General features: G+C 39.6%; 2 pseudogenes; both read left to right on the top strand.

Annotated features, from left to right (window-relative positions):
* LOC116748294 overlaps positions 1-187 on the top strand; it is a 48,272-nt pseudogene extending 48,085 nt beyond the window's left edge.
* Positions 188-2,889: 2,702 nt separating this feature from the next.
* Positions 2,890-24,216, top strand: part of LOC116748295 — a 75,057-nt pseudogene continuing 53,730 nt past the window's right edge.

A 24,216-nucleotide genomic window follows, 5' to 3' on the forward strand; every position in this document is an offset into this window, starting at 1 on the left:
ATCTCCTTGTTTTTAAAAAATTGTTATTTATTTTTTTTAGCTCACAGAAGTTGTTCCAGGATATGGCTATAACAACAAACTCATCTTGGCAATATATGTAACTGTAGTAGTGACGATTTTGGTTATAATTCTCTGTCTCATTGAGGTAAGGGCAATAATTAATTCAGATTCAGAACCCACAAACTGAGAATCAAAGCCACCTTTCCTCCTACTACTATTTGATTCTTCTCTTTAATCATGAGGACTGAATACACTTTGTTCTTTTACTGAAAAGTATATTCCCAGGATTTTTGTTTGTTTGTTTGTGTTTTTGTTTGTTTATTTGTCTGCATTGGATCTTCATGGCAGTGGGCGGGCTTCTCATTGTGGTGGCTACTCTTGTTGTGGAGTACAGGCTCTAGGCGCGCGGGCTCAGGAATTGTGGCTCATGGACTTAGTTGCTACGCAGCATGTGGGACCTTCCCAGAACAGGGATCAAACCCGAGTCCCCTTCACTGGCAGGCGAATTCTTAACCACTGTGCCACCAGGGAAGTCCCCGCAGGATTTTTAAAGGAACTCCACTCCCAGGAGATCTCTATGGAATTGGATCCATGGTGACAAGCCATTGGACTATTCTGACAAGTGAAGTTTATAAGAAGGCCAGAGTTGACATGATAGTAAAATTTCTTCAACACAAAAAAATATGCTGATTTGATGTACTCACCAGTCACTCTCATTCTACTGTTGATTTCTTTGCTTGTTGGCTGAAATGATGAGAGATATAGGATCTCCATACTCATGGAGCTGTCAATCACCCTGGGAGGTCTAAAAGGACGTGCCTAAAAGATAAAAGTGTGATCTCTTCAATTCCTTAGGTTTACTTAGCTGCTTTCTTCTCCGGTGTATTAGGAATTGTGTAGATAGCTTCCATTAAAACACTGCAAGTGAAATCCTGCAGCAGGCTACCCTAAAGTATGTCATATTTATAGTAGCCTATTCCTGGAGCTAGCCTGTTTACCTTTTGTTCAGTTACATAATGGTTTATTACTTTTCCCAACAGGCAGTTGCTAACATTAAAAGAGTGACTTTAATAAGCTGACAATCTTGATTCTACCCTACCAATCCAAACTACTTTATTGACCTTTTCTCTTGTAATGGCAGCCCCCCATTCCAGCCAAAGCAGCTCCTCAGTATACGCTAGTTACACCAAACCCATTCCTACTTCTGTCTATGCCTTTACCCATCGAAAATTCCTTTATTTTGTTTTGCCTGTGGAAGTCCTATGAATCTCTCACAAACCAACTCAAGTTCAGTTATCTTCATAAAGCATTTCCTGAATACTCCAGCCCTCCTGATCCTTGTCCTGTAAGGTTTGTCAACATTTCTTAGGGACCATAGCAAACAGTCACTTCGCCTCAGAACTCGCAAAAGTGGTAAGCAGTTTTTTAAAAGGCAGCCGCCCAGGAGAGAAACACCAATGTTAGCACATCACGGAGCTGAGCAGAGATGTGTAAGGACCAATGGCTTCCTGGCCTATCAGACTTGAATAAAACCTGACATGATGTACTAACTTCTCAAGAGAAATGTGTCTATCTGCAGGAGGGTTGGTCAGTAGTGAAAGCATAGAAAAGGTGAGGAGAGACCAACATGGGCAGTGCCCATCCTCACATTGCCCAAGAGTAGAGATGGCACCTTAGGCAGCATAACTGAAGAGTCAGGCCCACTAGCCAGGCTGTGCCTGTTGAGGAGATGGACGGATCCAGCTACCTCAGGCCTTCCCATTAAATTCTCGATTCAGCTGATTCCTTTTCAATTCTGTTCTCACCAAGTAGCCTTCAATTTTGTGACTGTGCTTGAGTGTGACACTGAGGCCTGTATCTACAAAAGGTAATTCACTGATTGTGCAGACACGATGCCCTGTGTGTAGAACAGATTTATTTCTCATTGTCCAGTAATAATTTGGCATTCTGATTTTTGATCAATCCTGTGATATTTATAAAGTAAGACCGCCACAACAGGAAGACATGAGTTCTCTCTTGGTGAGGAAGAGTATGATTTCTGAGCCTAGGAGGCTGGGGACTAGCATGGGGTCAGCTTGCTAGTCATTGGCCATTGCCCAGACTGTACCCTCTACATCTCCAGCTGGCATATGGCCTTTTGCTTTTTTACGATTTCTGTAAAGTACCCTTTTTATTGTTTTTAACTTCTATGTAGTGTAACCTTTTGTTTTGCGTTCGTTTTGTTTTGTTTTGTTTTGTTTTGGCCTGTGGGATCTTAGTTCCCCAAGTAGGGATTAAACCTGTACCCTCGGCAGTGAAAGTGAGGAATCCTAACCGTTATTTCCTCTCCCCACTTATATGATAAGCTTTGAGGACAGGGGCCATGCAGTGCTCTTCCTATGGTAGCCAATAATGCTGTTCAATGGAAGAGAGATGAGGCGTTATGTCAATTCCACAGTGAGGAATAATGCAGCCGAATATTTATCTGAAGTAGCATAGAGTCAAGCGATAGACCCATGTTTTCTTAAGACATTTGAAATGTCATGTTTTAACATTCGAATCAGTGAAGAAAAATGAATTAATGGTGATAGAATAGCTGCCTAACTATTTGGGGGGTAAATAATAGCAGATCCCCATTTTTCATCTTAAATAAACGTATTTCCATAAATGTGAAGAAAGACCACATAAAGGTATTAGAGAAAATAAAGCAATATTTTTATAATCTTATGGTGGGAAAGAGCCTTCAGAGCCTGATGCCACGAGCAGAGCCTTTGATATATTCCACCATCTTGTCTGTGACACCAGCTTAGCACTGATTCATGCCAAGCGTATGAGGAAGAGTTTTCCATATATTGTCTGATTTAATGCCCAGAGTCCTGTAAGGTTGATATTACTATCCCTCCTTCGTAGATGAAGGAGGTCAATGTAAGGCCCCAGTGGCCAAACCAAAAGCAGAAGCCAGTTTCACCCGACTGCAAAGCTTGTGCTCCCTACTCCACTCTTTTGTCTTGTCTCCTCAGAGACAAAAAAACTGGAAAGATTCGAAACACTGAAATTCAATGAAAGCCAGTATTTCTTTACTATAAGGAGTTTGTTGTTTGTTTGTTTGGTTGTTTGGGCGTGGGGGGTTTGGCCATGCTGTGCAGCTTGCGGGATCTTAGTTCCCTGACCAGGGACTGGACCTCGGGCCACAGCAGTGAAAGCGCCAAGGCCTAACCACTGGACCACCAGGGAACTCCCAAGAGTTTCATAAGTCAACAAGAAGAAGACAAACAGTCCAGGGGAAAAGGGGGCAAGGGCTGTGAAGAGTAGGATATGTGTTGACAGTCAGCCACCATATCTGCCCATCCTCTCCTCATGGCTCATGTGTGGTGGGTTTTGTTAGCCAGGCCTTTGTCACCTCATGACGTAAAATAATCTTTAATATTTTCTTCAAGTACTTTAATAATCTGTCTAGAATTTGTTGTATTTGTTTTTTCGTGTGTTTGAGGTAGGGGATCTAACTGTTTCCTCCTACATGAAGATCTAATTATTTTCAAATCTTTCACTAAATGATTTATTCTTTCTTCCCTGGTCTAATATACTCTCTTCATCTGGACTCTATTCTGTGATCCAGTTATCTCATCCTGTACCAGTACCAATATCAGACTGCTTAATTCCAGTTGCTCTATAACGTATGTTATATCTGGTAGGGCAAGGTCCTACTCTTTGACCATCTTTTTCATAAATTTCATAACTATTCTTACATATATTCAGACCAAATGTCAGCTGGCCAGGTTTTTTTAAAAAATTATTTTGGATATAAATGGATTGCATTGAATTTGTAGGTTAATGTGAGGAGAACAGATGTCTTTACAACCTTCTAGGAGGATGGTATCTCATGCCATGTAAGTACAGCTTCTTAATGTTGTTCAGAAAATTTTTAATATTTTCATCACATAGGTCTTACAAATTTTTGGTTAAGTTTATTCCTAGGTACTTTATGCATTTCTATTGATATATTAAATGGGATGTGTCTTCTGTTTTTCAGTTAGTTATTTGTGTTATATGGGAAAGCTATTGAGGCTTATATGTTGATCTCTTGATTTTGTATGGAGCCATCTTACTCATTTTACTTCCAATGAAATTTCGGTTGATTCTTTTGGTCTTTTTAGGTCCCTCATTTCCTATGCAAATATGTTTGTCTCTTCCTTTCCAATACTTCATTTTTCTTGTCATACTGATTGAGACCTCCTTCACAATGATCAATAGTAGCAGTAATCATGGACCTCCTACTCTTGTTCTTGACTTTAAAACAATGCTTAGGTTTCTGCTAGAAACTTTTATTTTCTCTTCCTACTTTTAAGAGTTATTGTTAAGAATGATCTGTTGAATGTTATCTAAAACAGTCAATAAAATATATCACCAGCTGCATGCAAGACCCTAAGTTAGGTACTGTGGAAGAGTCAAAGGATTATTAAACAGGGTAGATTTCCTTTCCTTAAAAAAGTTGTCATCTCACTGGGTAGATAAGATTTAAAGTAAAAAGGAATGAATAAGGATTTGGAAATAGTTGTAATGGATAATCATGATCATGTTTTCTTTCAAAACAGATCTATTCTCATAGAATTGCAAAAGAGGAAGTGAAAAAAAGAAGCAGAAGGTACATATTGGTCTTTTAAAGCAGAATTTTACAACTAGAGGAAACTTAGAACTCATCTATTTCAATTTCCTCACCAAAGGCAGGAAGAATGTTTAATTACCCTAATTGTTTACCCTAATTTATTTATCAGCAGAATTAGCTCCCCAGCCGACGTGAGTTAGAACAAGACTGGCACAGGTTCATCTGCTTTCACTAGTCCTTTAAGGAAAGAGGGTGAACGGGGAGAGGTTTTTTTTGTACCTGTTCCTGCTGGCCTGATGTCTGGTTCCTAGATATCAGGCCAGGCCAGAGGCCTTCTAGGAGGCTCTGGGGTAGGAGGGCCACATGGTTGGGGATTTAGGGGCTGGCCTCACTCAAAGCTGATGAAAGGCAGAATATATGAGTCCGTTCTGTAAAGTGGCAAGAAAACTTCCCTTCTCATCCTACTGTTTTTCAGGCCCCTACTCTCTATTCCCTTTATCCGAAGCTCATAGAATTTTAACAGGGAGAAGCTTTAGACAGTAGTTTATCTCTTCCTTTTATAATAAGGAACTGGAGAAACAGAAAGGGAAAATATCTTGCCCCATGGTCATACTGCTAGTGATTACCAAAAAGAAGATTGTCCCTTTCTACTGAGGACTTCTCTACTGATCACACTGTGCTTGGGCTGTGAGCTTCATTTTATGTCACAGTTCTGTATACACATACTATATGGACATAAGTAGTTTCTGAAACAAACTTATTGTGCACTATGATGTTTTTCTCTTCTATTTGTATTCAGAAAGAGTATTTTGTGTTTCGCTGCTGGTCATGGCCTTTAAACTGATTCCACAATTCACTGTCACCTTAGTGACAGCCTGCAGTACGAAAGTCAGAGAGTTATAGATAACTTTGCACATTGGGTTCAGGTGCTACTTGGTGTGGTTCAACTTATAGGAGAGAGTAGCCAGGAAAATAAAAGCACCTTCTGCCCACACCCACACCCCCAGCAAATGCTGCATGTGTGACTGAGTCCGAAACGGACTGGTGTGAAGCACATCTAGAGAGTAACTAACGTGTTTCTGCCCAGAGCCGTTGTGCAGTGTTTTCTCTGCATGATGGCACGTGGCAGGGGGCCAAGAAAGGTGAATGGGGCTTAAAATCCTGCCTATACTCCATGCTAAGCCATATGCACAGGTCTCCCCAGAGACACTAGAGGGCCATTTTGGACAGACACAGAGAACTTCTGGAAGGTCAGCATGCATGCAATGATTTTCAAGATCCCAGGTCTGTTGTGATTTTGCTCATTGTGATTATGGACTGAGGTACCCATTTAGTCCTAATAAGCCCAGAGATAACACATTGTGAGACAGATGAAAAATGACATGTAACACAAACTGTGTGTGTTTTCTTCCAAGGGGCTTTTTTCGATTTCTGCTGCGTAAGAGAAGCTCAGGGGAGGTGAGAGTCAGGAAAATTTGAGGAGGATAAAGTACTGTGACCAGAGACAGCAGGAGAGATGCAGAATTAATATTTCCATTTCTGTGTTCTAGGAAGGCTTTTTCGGGAGAAGGCGGCCACTTTGGCTTAGGGATACATATAGGCCTCTCAACGCCACACGCAAGGAAAACATGGCACAAAAGCTACATGACAGGGAGTCTTCTGATGAGGATGAGATATTTCTCCATCCCAGCAGAAGGCCCAAACTCGTCATCCAGAGCTCACTGAGGAGGCTGAATCTTTTCCCCAGGAGGCCCCTGCTCAGCATCCACAGACCCCTGAGGAGGTTGAATCTTCTTCACCCCAGGCAGAGGCCCAGACTCGGCATCCAGAGCCCACTGAACAGGTAGAACCACCTCCACTTCAGCAGGAGTCTCCATCTCAGCCTTCAGAGGCCCCTGATGAACTAGAAACTTCAAGTTCTCAGGAGGCCCTCGCCCGGCCTTTGGAGACACTTAAGGAGGTTGTAGTTTGACCAGTAGCACATCATGGGGTAAATGAAGCTCAGCAGTCAAACTTGTACAATGTCACTGATAAAACTCTGGATCTGGCACTTACATAACTCCACAGGTCAGTAAAGAGGTTGAACCCTCTCCAGTCCAGCAGGAGACCCCATCTCAGCCTCCAGAGAGCCCTGAGGAGGTTGCACCTCTGCCAATCCAGCAGCATGCCCCATCTCAGGCTCCAGAGCACCCTGAGAAGATTGAACCTTCTCTACTCCATCAAGAGGCCCCAATTCAGGCTCCAGGGTTTCCTACTGAGTATTTACATGAAATTCCAGTGAGTGATGTGGTAGTATCTCTACCTGGCGTTCAGCGTCATGCTCATTCCAACTTGCCCAGTGTTACACTTCAACCTCTGAACTTGGAACTTACATCACTCCAGAACCCACTACAAAAGCTGAATTTCCTACAGCTCAGCAGGAGGACCTGACTCCACCGCTTGAGCATCCTGAGCAGACAGAATCTTCTCCAACCCAACAAGAGACCTCAGCTAAGCCTCCAGAGCCTCCTGGAGAGGTTGAGCCTTCAAGGGAGCAGGAGCAGCCAGCTCAGCCTTCTGAGCCTCCTGGGGAAGTTGAACCTTCTCCAACCCAGCAGGGGCCCACAGGTCAGCCCCCAGGGCCTCTTGTGGAAGCTGAGCCTTCTCCAAGTGAACAGGATCAACTGGCTCAGCCTTCTTAGCCTACTGAGCCTCCTGAGGAGGTGAAACCAGCAACCCAGCAGGACATTCCAGCTCAGCTTTCAGAGTCTTTTGGAGAAGCTGAAACTTCTGCAACAAAAGAGAAAGCCACAGCTCAGTTAAGCAGAATCTTCTCCAACCTAGCAGGAGATCCCAGCTGTTTCTCCAGCAGACAGAGAACCTTCTGCAACACTGCAGGAGCAACCAGATCAGCCTCCAGAGCCTTCTTCAGGGGAGGTGGAACCTTCTCCAACTCAAAAGGAACAGCCAGCTCAACCTCCAGAGCATCATGAAGTGACAGGTTCACCTCCAAGTCACCCTTATGCTCAGCATTCAAACTTATCCAGTGTCACTGTCAAACATGCAGATGTGGAGCTTACCATAAGAAAATAACCCACTCCAGAGGTGGGACCTTCTCCAAATCAGCACAGTCCTTCAGCTCAGCCCTTAGGGGCCCTTGCTAATGCAGAATTTTCTACAATACAGCATGAGGCCCACACGCTGCCTTCACAGCCACCTGAGGAGGTTGAACCTTTGCCAGTTCAAGAGGAGGTTCCAGCCCAATCTCCAGAAGCTTGTACACATAATAACCTTCAGTACAAGAGGAGACCCCAGCTCAGTATCCAAAGTATTCTGGAGAAGAAATTATACCAGCAGGAGACTCTAGATCAGCTTCCAAAGGCTCCTGAGTTTGTACCTTCTCCACCTCAGCAAGAAGCCACAGCTCAGCATCCAGAGTCCCATGGTGAGGTGGAATCCTCTCCAACTCAGTCTCCAGAGCTCTCTAATGGGACTGTAGTTTTCTCTCCAGAGCATCCTGTGACAACAGTTTCTCCTCTAGGTCAGGATCAAGCTCAGCTTCTGCATTGGCCCGATGTCACTGTTAAACCTGTGGATCTTGCACTTATCGTAACTCCAGCGTTCACTAATGAGGTTGAAACTTCTCCACCCCAACAAGAAACCTTGGCTCAGTCTACGGTCTCCCCTCAGCAGTTGGAACCTTTGTCAGTCCAGCAAGAGTTTTCAGATCAGCATCCAACCCCCTCTGAGAATGTTGAACCTTCTGCAGTTCAGCAGGCAGCCCCAACTCAACCTGAAGAGCTTTCTGAGGAAACTGACCCTTCTCCAATCCAGCAGGAGAGCTCAGCTCAGCATCCAAAGCCCACTGAGTGGGTTGGACCTTCTGCAGTCCAGCATCAGCACCCAATTCAGCCTCCAGGGGCCTCTACAGATGGTGCAGCTCAACCTTCAGTACATAATGAAGTGACAGTCTCACCTCTAGGTCCAGGTGAAGTTGAACATCCAGTGTTGCCTAATACCACAGTTAAACCCATGGATCTCGCAGTTGTCTTAACTCTAGAGCCCAGTAAGAGGTTGAACATCCTCCAGTGCAGCAGGAGGTCCCTACTCAGACTCCAGATCCCCCTGGAGGGATAGAGCTTTCTTTAATCCAGGAAGAGGCTCCAGCTCAATCTCCAGTTCCGTAGTGGGGCTCAGATATATCTCCTGAGGCCCCTATGGATGGGTGGTAGCTTCTCCCACACAGCAGCAGCTTCAGGCTCAGTCATCAGAGCTCCCTGCAAAGATGGAACCATTTCCAGTCCCTCAAGAGACCCTTCCTCAGCTTCTACAGCTCCCTGAGAATATGGAATCTTCTCCAGTCCAGCAGGAGTTCCCAGACCTACCTCTGGAACCCCTTAAATAGACACACCCTTCTCCAGCCAAGCAGGAGGCCCCATCTCAGCCTCCAGCACCACCTAAGGAGTTTGTAGCACAAATTCCAGTGCATTATCAGATAACAGTTCCAACACTAGGACAGGACCAAGCTCAGCATTTAAACTTGCCCAGGGTCAGGGTTAAACCTTTGCACCTGGCACTTCCCAGAGCTCCAGAACCTACAACGGAGGCTGAACATTCTGCAGCCATGCAGCAAACTGCAGTTCCTCCAACATACCCCAAGGTGACATTTCCAAATGCAGAGCAAGTTCAGGCTCATCATCCAGCCTTGACTGAGGTCACTATTCAACCTTTGGACCTTAAACTGACGATAAGGCCAGAACCCACTAAGGAAGATGAACCTTCTCCATCCATGTGGGATAACTTAACACAGCCTCCATAACCACCTAAGGAGGTTTTTGTAGCTCATCCTCCAGTATATCAGGACCCAATCGTTCCAACACCAGATCAGGATCACACCGAGCTTCCAACGTCACCCGGTGTCACAGTTCAACCTTTTGACCAGGGGCTTACCACAACTCCAGAGCCTACTATGGAGGTGAACATTCCACACCCCTGCAGGAGAGTATAGATCCTCCAACATACCCCGAGGTGGCACTTCTAAACCCAGAGCAAGTTCAGGCTCAGCATCCAACCTTGACTGAGGTCACAGTTCAACCTTTCGACCTGGAACTTACATTAATTCTGGAATCCAGTATGGAGGTTGAACCTTCTCCAGCAATGCAGCAGACCCAAGCTCAGCCTCCAGAGCTCGTTAAGGACGTTGTAGCTCAGTCTCCATTCTATCCCGAGGTGCCAGTTCCAGCCCCAGATCAGGATCATGCTGAGCATCGAACATCACCCAGTATCACAGTTAAACCTTTGGATCTGGAGCTTACCAAAACTCCAGCACCTACTACGGAGTCTGAACATTCTACAGCCCGGCAGCAGACTACAGCTCCCCTCCAAAACACCCTGAGATGACACTTGCACAGCCAAACCTGACTCAATCACAATTCAACCTATGGATGTGCAACTTACCATTACTGCAGGATGCAATATGGAGACTGTACCTTCTCCAATCATGCAGGAGACCACAACCCAGCCTCCAGAGGCACCTCAGGATGTAGTAATTCAATCTCCATTCCAGCAGAAGGTGACAGTTCCAACTTGAAGTAAGGATCAAGGTCAGTGTTCAGCATCATCCAGCGTCACAGTTCATCATGTGGACCTAGAGCAAACCACAATTCCAGAACCCACTATGGAGGCTGGACATTCTACATCCCTACAGCAGACTATAGCTCCCCAGCCAAAACACCCTGAGGTGACACTTGCACAACCAAACCTGACTCAAGTCACAGTTCCACCTGTGGACCTGTGAGTTAGCATATCTCTGCAGCCAAGGCATCTGAGACAGTTCTTTTTCCTTCGACTCAGTATTCAGTTTCCACAGGTCTTCCTGGTGTAAAATATACCCCAGAAAAGAAGCAGCCGGAACAGAATGCCACCACAAACATCAGCATATGTGAGCTCTGTACCTGCAAAAATGAGACGCTGTCATGTAATGGTCTCAGCCCAAAGCAGAAGCTCCACAGAGTGCCTGAGCCAGAGCCTAACACCTATAACGGCACCTTCACCATCATGTAAGAATCGCCTCTCCTCATTTGTTCTCTGCATCCTGCCTGACATGGTAGCCTTTCTTCAGGTATTCCTGGGTCCTCCTTATCTCACCAATCCACAGTGACTGACTTCCTGTTTTCACCTTTTGTTTGTCAATGATTCCTTATCTTCCTTCTCCTTCTTACTGTTTCCCTCTCCTCCAGTCTTTTATTTTTAATTGCCCTTATTTTTTCCTTCTCCATTTTTTACCCCATTATTTAATTCCTTAACATCTACTCTTCTCCCATCTTTATTCCATCCTCTTTACAGCAACTTGTCCCTCTCCCCATCTCATTTGTGGTAATACAGCAAAGTGGTTAAGAGTAGAGATTCTGGAGCCAGACTACCTGGGTTTGAACCCAGGTTTGTCATTTATTAGCTTTATGACTCAATTTCCTCATCTGTAAAATGGGGATTATGGTAGTCATCATCTCATAGGATGACTCCTATGACTCCTAAATCTCCCAATGGCTCCAATCTCATTGGGTGATTTAGATGAGTTAATATAGGTAAAGCTCGTCTGTCAGTGCCTAGCATATATTTTAGTGTTAGCTATTATTATTATTCCATCCCTCAGTTATATCTAGAACTCATCTTTGTCCCCTGGCTTTCTATATGTAGCACCCATTTTGTGCCCAACCCAGGGCTAAGTACTTTAGGAGCCACAGAAGTATATGGCATTGTCTCCAGAACATGACAATGACAAGTGGGAAGAAAGGGGATATGCCTTAAAAGGGAGGTAATATATAATTAAGTACTAAGAGAAATACAGATAGGTGCTGTAATTCACCAGAACCTGTAATAACAGGGGTGTGGAGGTCACAGAAGGCTGCATGGGTAACCTAAATCTTTAGCTGGGACTTTAAAGATTGGCTGTGATTTGTCAGAAAAATAAGAGGCAGTACCATCTAGGCAAAAGTGTGACTGCAGGACTGAGCAGAATTTTATATATTAGTCTGGCTGAAAAGAATTGGGTTAGGCAACAATGAAAGGTAGGATTATAAAATACCTTGGCTATCGGCAATGGGTGTTTGAAAATTACGCTGTAAGATATGGGGAGCCACTGCAAGTTTTCAAGCAAGAGAGACAAATGATTAATATAAGAGGCTTATTTTAGATTTCATATGTAGAGGGATCTAGAGAGGAAAGCTTGCTTCAGGGAGACCAGACAGAATGCTTTAGCAAAATCTAGGGGTAAAGTGAGAAGGGGCCGAATTAGAGTGGTTGTGATGGAAGTAGAAATAAAAACCTGAGAGTACTACAGAGGAAAAACTGGTAAGAAGTAGTAATTGACTAGAGTTGGGGGATTGTAGTACAGGAAAGAGAAAACTCGTATGTGTTGATGGGAAGAATGATGGTGGTATAACAGGTGGAAATACAGCAGTTGGGAAGCAGAGTCAGTTTGAGGGAGATGAGTTCAGTCTTAGGCATCTTTTATTGGTGAGTATAAAGCAAGCAGAAGGCTCTGTTTGAGTGAAAATGTCCCTCAGGCAGATGGGCAGACAGGTATCCGTTTTGACTTCTTTCTGACTCCCGTGAAAAATGTGCATATAAACTGAATAGTTACATTGTTGCTGAGGGAAGAGGGCAAAGCTAAAGCGAAAGATTCAAAGTCAACCACTGAGTTAGTGGTTGAAACTGAACCTCAGGCATTTAACAGCTTGTCTTAAACATGTCTAATTCGTGGATACATTCTCACTGTTTAAAAAAAGAAATGTCACAGAAGTATATAGGATAAAATGTGAAAATTGCACCCCACCTTCCCTACCACCAATAAGGTAACTCCTGTTACTGTTTTGATGTGTGTCCTTCCTTCCGATCTCTTTCCTTTGTATTTTGTTCCCCTAATGAGGTAATAACTTTATTCCTTGCTCAGTGACTTGTGCTTTTCCCTATGCAATATGTTGAAGAGATATTTTCATATTACTCCCTATAATTTCTAATTGCCTGTATCCTTCTAACACATGGAGAGATTCTGAGTGGACTGAGCCAAAGCCTTGATGTTTCCTGGCATAGGATTTCTTTATATTTATTTGCTGATATTGATAAATGTTTGCCATTTTTCTCATTCATTTGTAGGAGTCATTTTAGACACATAAGTGATTTTGGAAAAAAAGTAATTGGCGTGTATCCAAGAAATTGGACAGATAGGAAGTTCAGGTTCTGAGGAGATGCTTCATTGTTTGTGCCAGTGGCCTCACGGTATGTTTTTATTAATTGTGCACACTGATAAGCTGATAAGCTGTGGGAACTGGAAAGCTGGTCTTTTCTGCATTTGAGTATTTCCCACTCGGTGGCCACTATTCTTTTCCTTATTCTCTGCATTCTCTTCCTACCTATAAAAGGATATGAACTGTGTTTCTTCACAGAAATTTCCAAGGAAACTTTATTTCTTACATTGATGAAAGTATATGGAAGGCATACTGCTGGGCTTAGAAGCTGTGAGTATACTCTCCCCAAATATCAATACAAAAAGCTAACTGCATTGTAAGATCCTTCTTGGTCCAGAATTTTGACGTCAATACCTGTGAGAAAAGGTATTTGCCCTTCCATATCCCAAAGCAACCTAATGATTGAAATTCTGTGTTTATTTTAAAAATTAAATTTGGCAGGACCTCTTTAAAATCAGTAAGAGACAATTTAAACTTATTTTCCATTATACAAGTAATACATGATTGTATTCTCAATATATAACAATGAAATAACAGATATAGTGAAAACCCTCCTTGTGCCCTAATCCCCCACCCACTACTTTGAGTTTTGTATTAATCCTTCCAGACTCTTTTCCATATGTTTGAGTACATACATATTTACAGATAGCAAAATAGGTTTGTGTGTTTTTCTTACCTTTTTTATACATAAGTAACATCCTGCAACTTGATTCCTTCATTTCATGATATGTCTTAGATTTCTTTCCTTCCCAGTACATAGAGCTTTACCCTGTTCATTTAAACTCTTGCCTAATATTCCATAGTATGAATGTATCACAGTTTAATAATGCCCCTATTGAAGGATGTTTAGATTATGTCCAGTTTTCTTGTTACTTGCATTGCTGCAATGAATATCCTTGTACATCCATTTTTGTGAGCCTGGTCATTAATTTCTATAGAATAGTTATCTAGAAATGAGATTGTTGGGGTGAAGACTATTTAGATATAAAATTTTAATTGCCCTCAAAAAAGTTGTGCCAACTTATACTCCAGTCATCATGCTGTGATGACATTCATTTCCCCACACCCTTCCACCACCACTGGATATTCTCCCTTTTTTTTTTTTTCTGCTAATCTGACGGGTGAATAAAAGGAGGCCCATCTGAATTTGAATTTTTCTTATTACTTGTGAACTTAAATATCTTTATATTTTTACTGTACATTTGTATTTTATCTCTGAATTGTCTGTCCTTTGCCCATTTTTCTGTTACTATTTTTTTAATAGATTTGTAGAAAATGTCAGTTTAGATACATAAGTGATTTTGGAAAAAAACATTCAAAGTAATTTTTCATAACAGTCTGTGGTCATATCCGTAGTTCAACTTGAATAGACAAGTCATAAATGACTTCTGAATTAATAATAAAAGACATAACAGTCAATCTAAAAACAGGTATTGTGACCACCCTTAAAGAGATGCCTCCTTAGTCTGATATCTTATTGGTAAAGAAAAAAATGCTAGAACCAGGCAATGTTTTTTAATTTACAGATTTCCTAAATATTATATGTAGTTTATATTTCCCATGATAGTATCTAACTTGGAGATTTTATTTCCCAAACTTGTAAGAAAAATGAAAATCATTTGGCACAAGAAATAGATAACTTAATTTCCTCTGGGAATGGAGGGGAGTGGTAGACAGAGGGACAGAGGTAAGAGAAAAAGTTTGAATTGTGTGCTACATATTTTTGGAATTTTAAGATGTGAATATATATTACATATTTTTAAAAAATAAATTGAAATTTAAAAATTGATTTTTAAAAAGCATGTGTTTGGGAGGCGATACACTATAACATGAGTCTGGTAAGGTTTGAAGATTTCTAAGTCAGCTTGAAGTTTATACCTTATAAACAGAGGTTCCTAACTTGAGGTCAGTGGTTCCCCAAAGCAGAATTCCTTAACCTCCCTCCTGCTCCCCAGCGTATACCTCTTCGGCAAGCTGCAGAAGCTTATGTTCTTGGGATAATGTTTTAAAATGTATAATAAGCCCAACTATATAGAAAAACAAAGGAAACCAGCTATATTGAAATAGTTTTCAGAATATTTTTAAAATTAGTGAAATAGTAATAAATATGCTTCTCTTAACACATTATAAAACAAGATACAGTGGTAGGTCTAATAAATAATATAACTCCAGGGTAGTGATGAGAATAAATGATATTTCGAGGTATCTGCAACATGTACGTGATATGAAATGACCTGTGATTTTTGTTGGGCCCAAATTAACTATACTGCTGATCTACTGTGGTTTGTTGCCTACATTCATAATGGAAGGAAGTGCTGATTTTAGTTAGAGATTTGTGAAAACTGAGATGTACTTTTATTTCCCATCCAAGTTTGGCACTCAGCATTCAGTCCTCTTGATTCACAGACCTCTGCCCTAAAAGGGTGATCCACAAGTCGAAATTGCATGCACACTTTTGCGTGTGTTCAAGAAAGTGCAGTTTTTTAGGGAAAAGAACCATTGCTTTTATGAAATTCTCAAAGGATTCTTGTCTCAAAAGTTTGAGTCACAAATGTAGGGGAGAAGAAAGACATTTCTTTTCCTGTACTTATCCTCATGAGTGACGATAAATGGATAATTTGTTTTAAATAAAAGTATCTGATAGTTGATAACTTGTCAGTTTCTGAATTCATTCAAAAAATATTTTTCAAATATCTACTATATGCCAGGAATTCTTTTACATGCTAGGGTTACAGGCCCAAGAATGAAACAGACCAAGTATGCCAGTTCTCAGGGGGTTTGCAAATATATAGAAATAAGTGTATAAGTATAATAAATAGATATAATTTCAAGCATTGCTAAGTACTTTGTGGAGAAAGAAAGCAGGGGAAGGAGAGTAGATCAGTTCCAGAAATGCCTATTGTTTGCATTTTATATATATATATTGTTGATTGATATAGTTAAATCAATGAAACAAAGAAACCCTGAGACCTCTCAATTTCCTAAAAGTTACAGAGGTGGAAAGAAGGATAACTGTCAGTAATACAGAATCAAGAATGAATGTGAAATTCAGAAGATTGCCTTAGACTAGAACCCTGGTCAAAAGTTAGACATGGATCTTTCCTAAATGTTATTTCATGCCTGGTTTGATATTTTCATGGTGTGAGAAAGTTTTAGATCTGGCTTTAGCTCTGATTCCCCATAGTTTAAAAATGTTTTTCTTCAGTCAAAATGAATATTTGGAATTTTACAGATTAATGTATTTTGTTTCAGTTATTCAGTTATTGCTTATTTGAAGCTCCTTTTTGGGTAAATTTTCGGTGACTAACTCATTCTCAATCTCAAGTTTACTTCTAGGCTGAATTTACCGTTTTTATTTTAAAAATTTCTACTATCCTATCATCCACACAACTCCAGAGAAAGAAACCCCATTAATTTGAAATACATACTGTTTGGTTACGCCCTGTCCTACCATGATATTCAAACTGTAACCAGTCTGATATGGGCATCAGCCAGTCAGAGAAGACAGTGCCATAAACAGTTGAGGATCATCTCTTTGCTGTACTTACTGAATTCTTGTCAAGGTTCAAAGTTATAATTAGTATATATGAGTTCCACTTTTATGTAGCTTTTTTTCATATACCATCATTTCCTGTGATGTTTGTATATCATGTATGGTGTATACATACAGTTTTGTTATGCAATATGGGGAGGTAGAGTTTTTTCCTACCTTTGAAGGTATGGAAAGGGTTACCATAAATGTCGTTGGACATATTGATTTGTTTTTTTTCTTTTTGGATCATTTCCATGAAAATATGAAACCACTACTTAGAGGTGAGAAAACAATCAATCTTATTACCATCTGTTGACCCTTCCCCCTAGCATATATTCTGACAATCACTGCGATTCCTTCTAAAATGGTGAATTTCAAATTGAGGTCTGGGTCTTTGAAGCATGCTCAGGGCTCCAAGAGTTCTTTGTAGGAATTGAAGTCTTTTGTGTTTTTGTTTTAGTGATCTTATACAAATGTGTGTGACTATATTCTGTATAATATGAACCACCTTAATAACTGAGTTGCAGAGTTTCCAGCTAGTAATATTTTAATTCTCATAAGCTATGAGTAAAGAATTAATTTTTGAGCTGGAATTAAGCTATGAGATGGAATTAATATAAATGTGTGACCAAGAGACACTGTGAGTGAAAAGCAGAACGTTTTAAATGCAGATCTCAGTGGAAATAGCTTCACAAGGCAACATAGCTTGTGCTCAGATCCTCAAGGCTCCTGAAGGATGTACCACTGTTAGTATTACCTGCAAGGAAGGGGATTCTTCCAGGCAAGAGAAACCTACCTTTGACATCTTATAGAGTTTCTTCTGTACTGGCTCTCTCTACCACTCCCTCACTCCACTCTTGGGATACTGGTTATGTTCCTTCCTGCTTATCAGATATAAGAAACAGGTGCAAAACACCACGCCCTCCTCCCCGCAGCATGTTACTAGACTTTATTGTGAGACCAGCAGAAGCAAAGGGCTTAACATTCTTCATGCAGACCCAGGCGTCAGGCTTGACTGTGAATCGTTCCTGCTCCCTTCATTCTGCATTCTGGAGAAGTCATTGGCTGCATCTCTCAGTTTCCTAATTTATTCTTTAACTGTCACTTCTGCTGCTCATATACTGAGTTTTTTTTTTTATTATTGCTAACACTTTTCATTTGTATATTCTTGAGTTGATTAATGGAGGCACTATCTGCTTACATCTGTCTGAGGGTAATAATTGTGCTATCCTAAGTCCTCTTGTGCTTTGTTAACTGATTCATTGGCTATAAGCTCTTATGTTTGTTTTTGTTCTCTGTCCTTAATGGAGTTGACTTTCTCACATTGTTTGGTCATTCCTGAGTGTAATTCATCTTTGTAGTTGAGATTCTACTGCGTTTCTTTCCTAGCTTAAGGAGAGAAGTGAAATGAGCTGTTAGGGCTTATTACACCCAATGGGTTCCCCTGAGAATAAGGCAGAGGTGGAAGGTGACTTCTTGTGGCTAGTCAGGGAGTGCATACCTTTCTTTCAGGGTTCTGGGACCTTGCCCACTTTCTAACACCAATTGCTCTGCCTAGAAGAAAACACCTTTTGCTGTCTTGATCAAGGAGGGAAGATGTGGGGTTGATGTGTGCTGTCGGCTGCTCCTACCACACTATTCCAACTGATCACCCTGTAGGCAGCTCCGGGACGTTTCTGGTAGGGGAGATGCTCCCACACATTGAGCTAAGGTTGTGATTTTTAAGTTATATCTTTTCTATCATTCTTAAGGATTTTGGTGGAAGTTGAAGGGGTGGAGACTTGACATGCTTCAATCTGCCAATTTGAAATAGCACAACTTTTTAGGAAACAATTTTGTATCCCTATTACATCCTAGACAGACTCAGGCAAATATGTATCAGGATACAAATACAAGAAGTTTCAAAGCAGTATTGTCTTTAATAAATAAAAACTAGAAAAAATCTCAGTATACACCAACAGTTGAATGAGTAAACTATGGTATAATCATACCTAGAAGTCATACACTTCATCAGAAATATAATGCAAGCCACATAAGTAATCTTAAGTTTTCTGATAGCCACTTAAAAGTAAAATGAAACAGATGAAATATATGTTAATATCTTTTATTTAACCCTTATATCCAAAATATTAACATTTTAACATGTAATCATTATATACATTATTAATAAGATTCTATGCTTTTTTCATACTAAGTATTTTAAAATATCCAAGGTATTTTCATATCTACATGTAATCAATATAAAAACTAATGAGAGGATCTACATTTTTTGCCCATACTAACTCTTTGAAATCCCAATTTGGTTGCTAAATTTTATTACAAATGCTTGATTGGTATTTAGATTTCGTAAGATTTACAGTCGAAAATGTATCACATATGAAAATTTTGCTAACATAAACATTTTCCAATAATTACATTATCAGTTTTAATTTTAAAATAATTGAAATTAATTAAATTAAAAATTCAACTCCTTAGTCACATTAGCCACTTTCAAATACTCAGAATCCTCATGTAGTTGGACATGCAACACTACATATTACAGGCAAAAATAAAATAATTTTACAAAATAATGTTGAATGAAAAGATCCCTGTGGAAAATAATACATATAATATGATTCCACTCATATAAAGTTCAAGAAGAAGCAAGACTAAACTGTGTTGTTTATGGCTGATAGCGAAAAGGCAAAACCACATTTAAAAAGCAAGGAAATTATTACTAAAGTCAGGATAGTTGTTACCTCTAGGAAGTCAGAGAGAGTGTTGTGATTGGAAAAGGGCACACGGGGGGCTTCTGGGATGCTGGCAGGATTCTTTCTTGACATGAATGGTGTTACTTGGGCATATGTTTTGTAATTATTAAATAGTTGAACAGTTGTTCAATTGAATTATTGAACAGTTATGTATATTTTATGCAGATTGTAGTTTTCAAAAAGTTTGTAATGGGGTAAGAAATCAGATGGCTTCATTTGCCCTGATACAGTTCTGTGTGGGACTTCCCAATAAGTTTTGGGGAAAGAGAGTAAGGAAGGGAAGCACTGCAACTGCAGGGTTCTAACCAAGACTTCCTGATCTAGAGAGTAGGCATTAACTATATGATTTGGTGGGAAGAGTGCGTGGTGTGTGTGTGCGCATGTAAGCACATGTGTGATGGAGAGAGAGGACACAAAGGAGGACGTGAAAAGAAGGTTTAAATGGAAACAGAGCAGAAATCACCATCCCTAAATTAAAAAAGAATTATGTTGTTTAGGTGGCACCATTACCCAGCTTTCCTCCACATATAGGAGTTAGTCCTATGTAGTATATAGTTGTAGTTATTTTGCATTTTGATCCAGAAATAACCCTTTCATTTTTCAGAATTCTCAGTGAAAATTATTTGACTGAATTACATAAGAACTCATTTGAAGGCTTGCTACCCCTCTAATATTTGTAAGTTAATCATATTTATTTATGAGTTCTTATCTAAAGTAGATTATCTATACAGTAATTAAGGGGTTCAAGTGAGATAATGTCTTCAATTTCTTCTAGCAATTAAATTCTACAATTCTGTGAGTCTGTGTAGGCCCCCAGCCCATCACTAGCACTAAATATTTCCTATTCATTTTTAATTTTTTAACTATATAGACAAGGTATAGATAGAAAAATACCCTTTAGTTGTAGAGGAAAAGTGGTAATGAGGTCTCAGCCATTATAGACTCCCATATGAACCTTGTTATATAAGTGTTCATATAGTCTCCATCTGTATTTACATTTTGTTTATGACCTATGGATCAAATCTGGCCCACAGTCCATTTTTATACAGCCCATAACTTAAAAGTGATTTTTAAAGGGCTGTAAATGAGAAAAAAGAAAAAAGACGAAAAATATGTGACAGAGACTGTATGTGGCCTGCAAAGCCTAAAATATTTACTTATCTGGTCTTTGCAGAAAAGGATTGAAAAAGTTGGTTTAGTGAAATGAGTGGAATTAAAATTAACCTCAAATTGTCACCTGCAGGACAAGAAAATATAGCACACTTACATTAATATGAATGCCATTAACTCATAGCTTTGATAATTTAATCTAAATTAAATTAACATTTAAGTGTTAAATATTTAAGCAGATGAATTATATAAACGGTATTGTAAAGGGACTTCCTTCGTGGCCTACTGGTTAAGACTTTGCCTTCCAATGCAGGGGGTGTGGGTTCGATCCCTCGTCAGGGAGCTAGGATCTCACATGCCTCATGTCCAAAAAAAGAAGCAATATTGTAACAAATTCAGTATAGACTTTAAAAATGGTCCACATCAAAAAAAAAATCTTAAAAAAAAATCAGTACTGTGAGGAACACATTAAGTTACCACAAGAACAAACTGTTGTTAAGGATTTCAATGCATAAACTGTGATACTGATATTAAGAATGTTTAAGGTGATGGTTAAGTGGTATATTTAGAAATGTTCACACTAAATAAGCATATCAGAAATGCCCCTAACAAAAATCTCTCCAGCCTTTTATTTTCTGTTTTTTTTGTTTGTTTGTTTGTTTTGTTTTTAGGGCCATGCCACACGACTTGCAGGATCTTAGTACCCTGACCAGGGATTGAACCCAGGTCCCCAGCAGTGGAAGCACCGAGTCCTAACCCCTGGATCGCCAGGGAATTCCCTCTCCAGCTTTTTTATCAAAGAGGAAATGCTTGCCTAGTATTTCTTTTTATTTGGGGATAAGGAGATAACTGTGTTTTTTGCTATAAAAGCTCAGTTTTTGTCCTTTGTCCATGGCATCCAAGGCTGTGTATGTCATTATTCCTTATTAGGCCAAAATCCTCTTTAGCAAATAGATTCTTCTTGCAAATATAAAAGGCTTAAGGGAAATGGGTATAAAGAGCCTCACATGACCCGAAAATAGTTCTTTTAATTATCAAACCTTCCAAGCATTAAGGGGCAATCACCTTTATATTAGTCTCTTCTCTGCCATCTGGGCTCCAAACCTTACAAACACAGTTCGCAGAAAAACAAATAATATCTTATTATTTAATATCTGTTAATTTAATTTAATATCTGCTCAGGGGACTAGGCCCTTCATTACTTCTACTATGAAATACTTTATAATCTGATTATTTTATGTTAGCATAAGTATTCTCATTCTTTAAAAAAATGCCAATCAATAAAAAAGCGAAAGAAGAATATGCTAATACGCACTATGCCTAGTGTTGTAAACATGAAGATGAGTAAGACAGGATTCCTTTTAGCAACTCATGCTCTCATAGGTAAAATAAACATATAATAAGCTCAAACCATAATGACAAAGTGCTATGGAGGCACCATGAAGTAATAAATCTACACTTCTTTTAAAAAACAGTCATTCCCTCCTTCTGTTCACTCCCCAGCTATTTGCTGATTTTATAAATGTTTGAGTTTGCTTCATGTCCACGCGTTGGCGTTAAACATGATAGATGATGCACATAAGCAGGATCTAGTCCATACTTTGAAGGAGTTTATGCTCAGAGGAAATGGGTTGTAAAAAGAGCTATATTTAAAGAAAGAAATGAATATGGGGAAGGAGAGCTGTAAGTTGGTATTAGAGCACAAAAGAGGGAAAAAAAGACTTCAAATTGGATCAGGGAAGATGTTATTAGAGCAATGCTGTTTAAATGGGAGCACGAAGGGCCATTGGGTATCAATGACAGACATCTTGGGAAGAATAAGGTTGCAAAAGGAAAGTGGGAGAAAGGCAACACACAGGAAAAATACTCTGAGTACCTGTAGAGTACAAGTGGGAAGAGAGGGGATTAGAGCCAGATCATCTAGGGCTTTGGAGGCCAAGCCAAGGATAACATGCCAAGCTACCATGTTACCACAGCAGTGCTTTAGGACAAGCTTTAGCCTGCAACAGAACCAACCACTTGGAGGGCTTGTGAAAACACAAGTTCCAGCCCCATAGTTACTAATTCAAGAGGTCCAGAGTAGGCTGAATATTTGTATATTCAATAAGCTCACAAGTGATGCTGGTATTTGAGAACCGCTTCCAAAGAGTTAATCTGGTGATCGCCTGGAGGATGGCTTAGAAAAGGAGAGGGTAGAGATGGAAAAACCAGTCAGAAGACAGTTATACCCATCCAGGTGAAATGAGAGACTAAGCTGGAATCAATGGAAATATGATAGTCAGCTATTGTCAAGAGTAGGTATTTTCGAATAAAAGTCAATATGATAGAAAGTGTAATCCTGAATTAACATTACATATTAATGATAGGAGTAACCTCCTTTTAAGTTGTGTGAAACGTTATCTTTTATTTCTTCTAGTAATGAATTGGCCTAGAAAAACAGAACTATACTGGGGAGTGTGTAAATATAAGAATATTCCTTTTAATATTAGAAATTACAATGATATATAGAGATAAAAACTTTGAGCTCATAATCTAGAATTTGATGAGACCACAAAAGGTGGAATCTAATCAATGCTTCTGCCCTCAGAAAAGGTTACCTCCAAAATCTATTGATCTATAGTTGTATATTTAATTTATGAAGATCCTGAAGGTGAGACTCTTAAGAGAGGTGAAGGCAGGGTTAGGGGCTCTGGAAGGTTCAAATAGTAATTCCTAAGGTTTGGAGATTAGACCAAAGCTTCTTATTTATTCTTATCATTCTAACTTCTACTAGTTATCCCTACTAATTAGATATCTAGTAGCTAATTGAGGCAATATTTTCCTTTTACTTTTCCTAGAGATTTATCCTGCAATAAAATACCGTCTATCGAAAGACGTACATTTGAACCACTACCTTTTTTGCAGTTTATGTAAGTTACAACTATAATTCATTATGTTTGCAAATTTTATAAAGCTTAATTTTTTATAAAATTAATTTGTTACTCATTTTGAAATGTGAAAATTGCTACTAAAATTTTGTAGCAAATCCTTTTTGTCTCCAGCAAAGATTAGTGTGAGAATTATTACACAGATCAGAGTGAATCATTATAGAGCAGTGGTTCTCACCCAGGGTGATTTTGCACACCGGTGACATTTGGTAGTGTCTGGAGATATTTTTGCTTGTCAGAACTGTATATGCTACTGGCATCTAGTGGACAGAGGCCAGAGATGCTACAAAACATCCAACACTGTACAGGAGAGCCTCCCACAGTAAAGAATTATCCAGCCCAAAATGTCAATAGTGCTGCCTTTCTAGAGAAATAAAGATCACTTAACACGAGTATTTAATAAGCATTTACTATTTTATATCTAATGCACCACATATATAATCATGAAAGTATAAACCATAATATCTTCCACAGTGAGATTTCTTTACTGTATGGAGTAGTGATGTTATGTTTCATCATATATAAATTAGAATTATTGCCAAAGGATAAATGTTCTGAAAGAATATATATTTTTCTTCTTCTTTTGCTTGTGTCTTTTTTTGTAGAAATCTTGGTTGCAATTTACTCACAGAAATGAACTTTGGAACGTTTCAGGCCCAGCATGGAATGCAGTTTTTACACAGATAGTAAGTAAAACAGAAGATGAATAAATGTAAAAAACTGTGTGTAAAAGCATCATGCAGTTATTGGTTAGCTGGGTATAAGCCCAGTATGAACTCTGGAAAGTATTTCTTGAGAGCCATTTATTTTTTTTTTCAAATGAGGAAAGTAAGGAACAACGAGGCCAAGAGGCTTGTTTAACTCATATATATGAAACGCTCTGCTTTCCATAGTACTGATCTTTGGCACGGGCAATAAAAGGCACCAAGCAAAAACACTCAAATTAGCATTGTCATGGAATCCAACTGATGCCTTTCCAATATGCGAATGGTCTATGAAGTTACACTTTTGAATTTAACTTTGATTCCTGCTCATGTGCAAAGTTCCTAACTGCATAAAGTGTATGCAACACAGAGCTGCAAAGAACTAA

This window comes from Phocoena sinus, unplaced genomic scaffold (assembly GCF_008692025.1).
Source record: "Phocoena sinus isolate mPhoSin1 unplaced genomic scaffold, mPhoSin1.pri scaffold_33_arrow_ctg1, whole genome shotgun sequence".
Lineage (NCBI taxonomy): Eukaryota > Metazoa > Chordata > Mammalia > Artiodactyla > Phocoenidae > Phocoena > Phocoena sinus.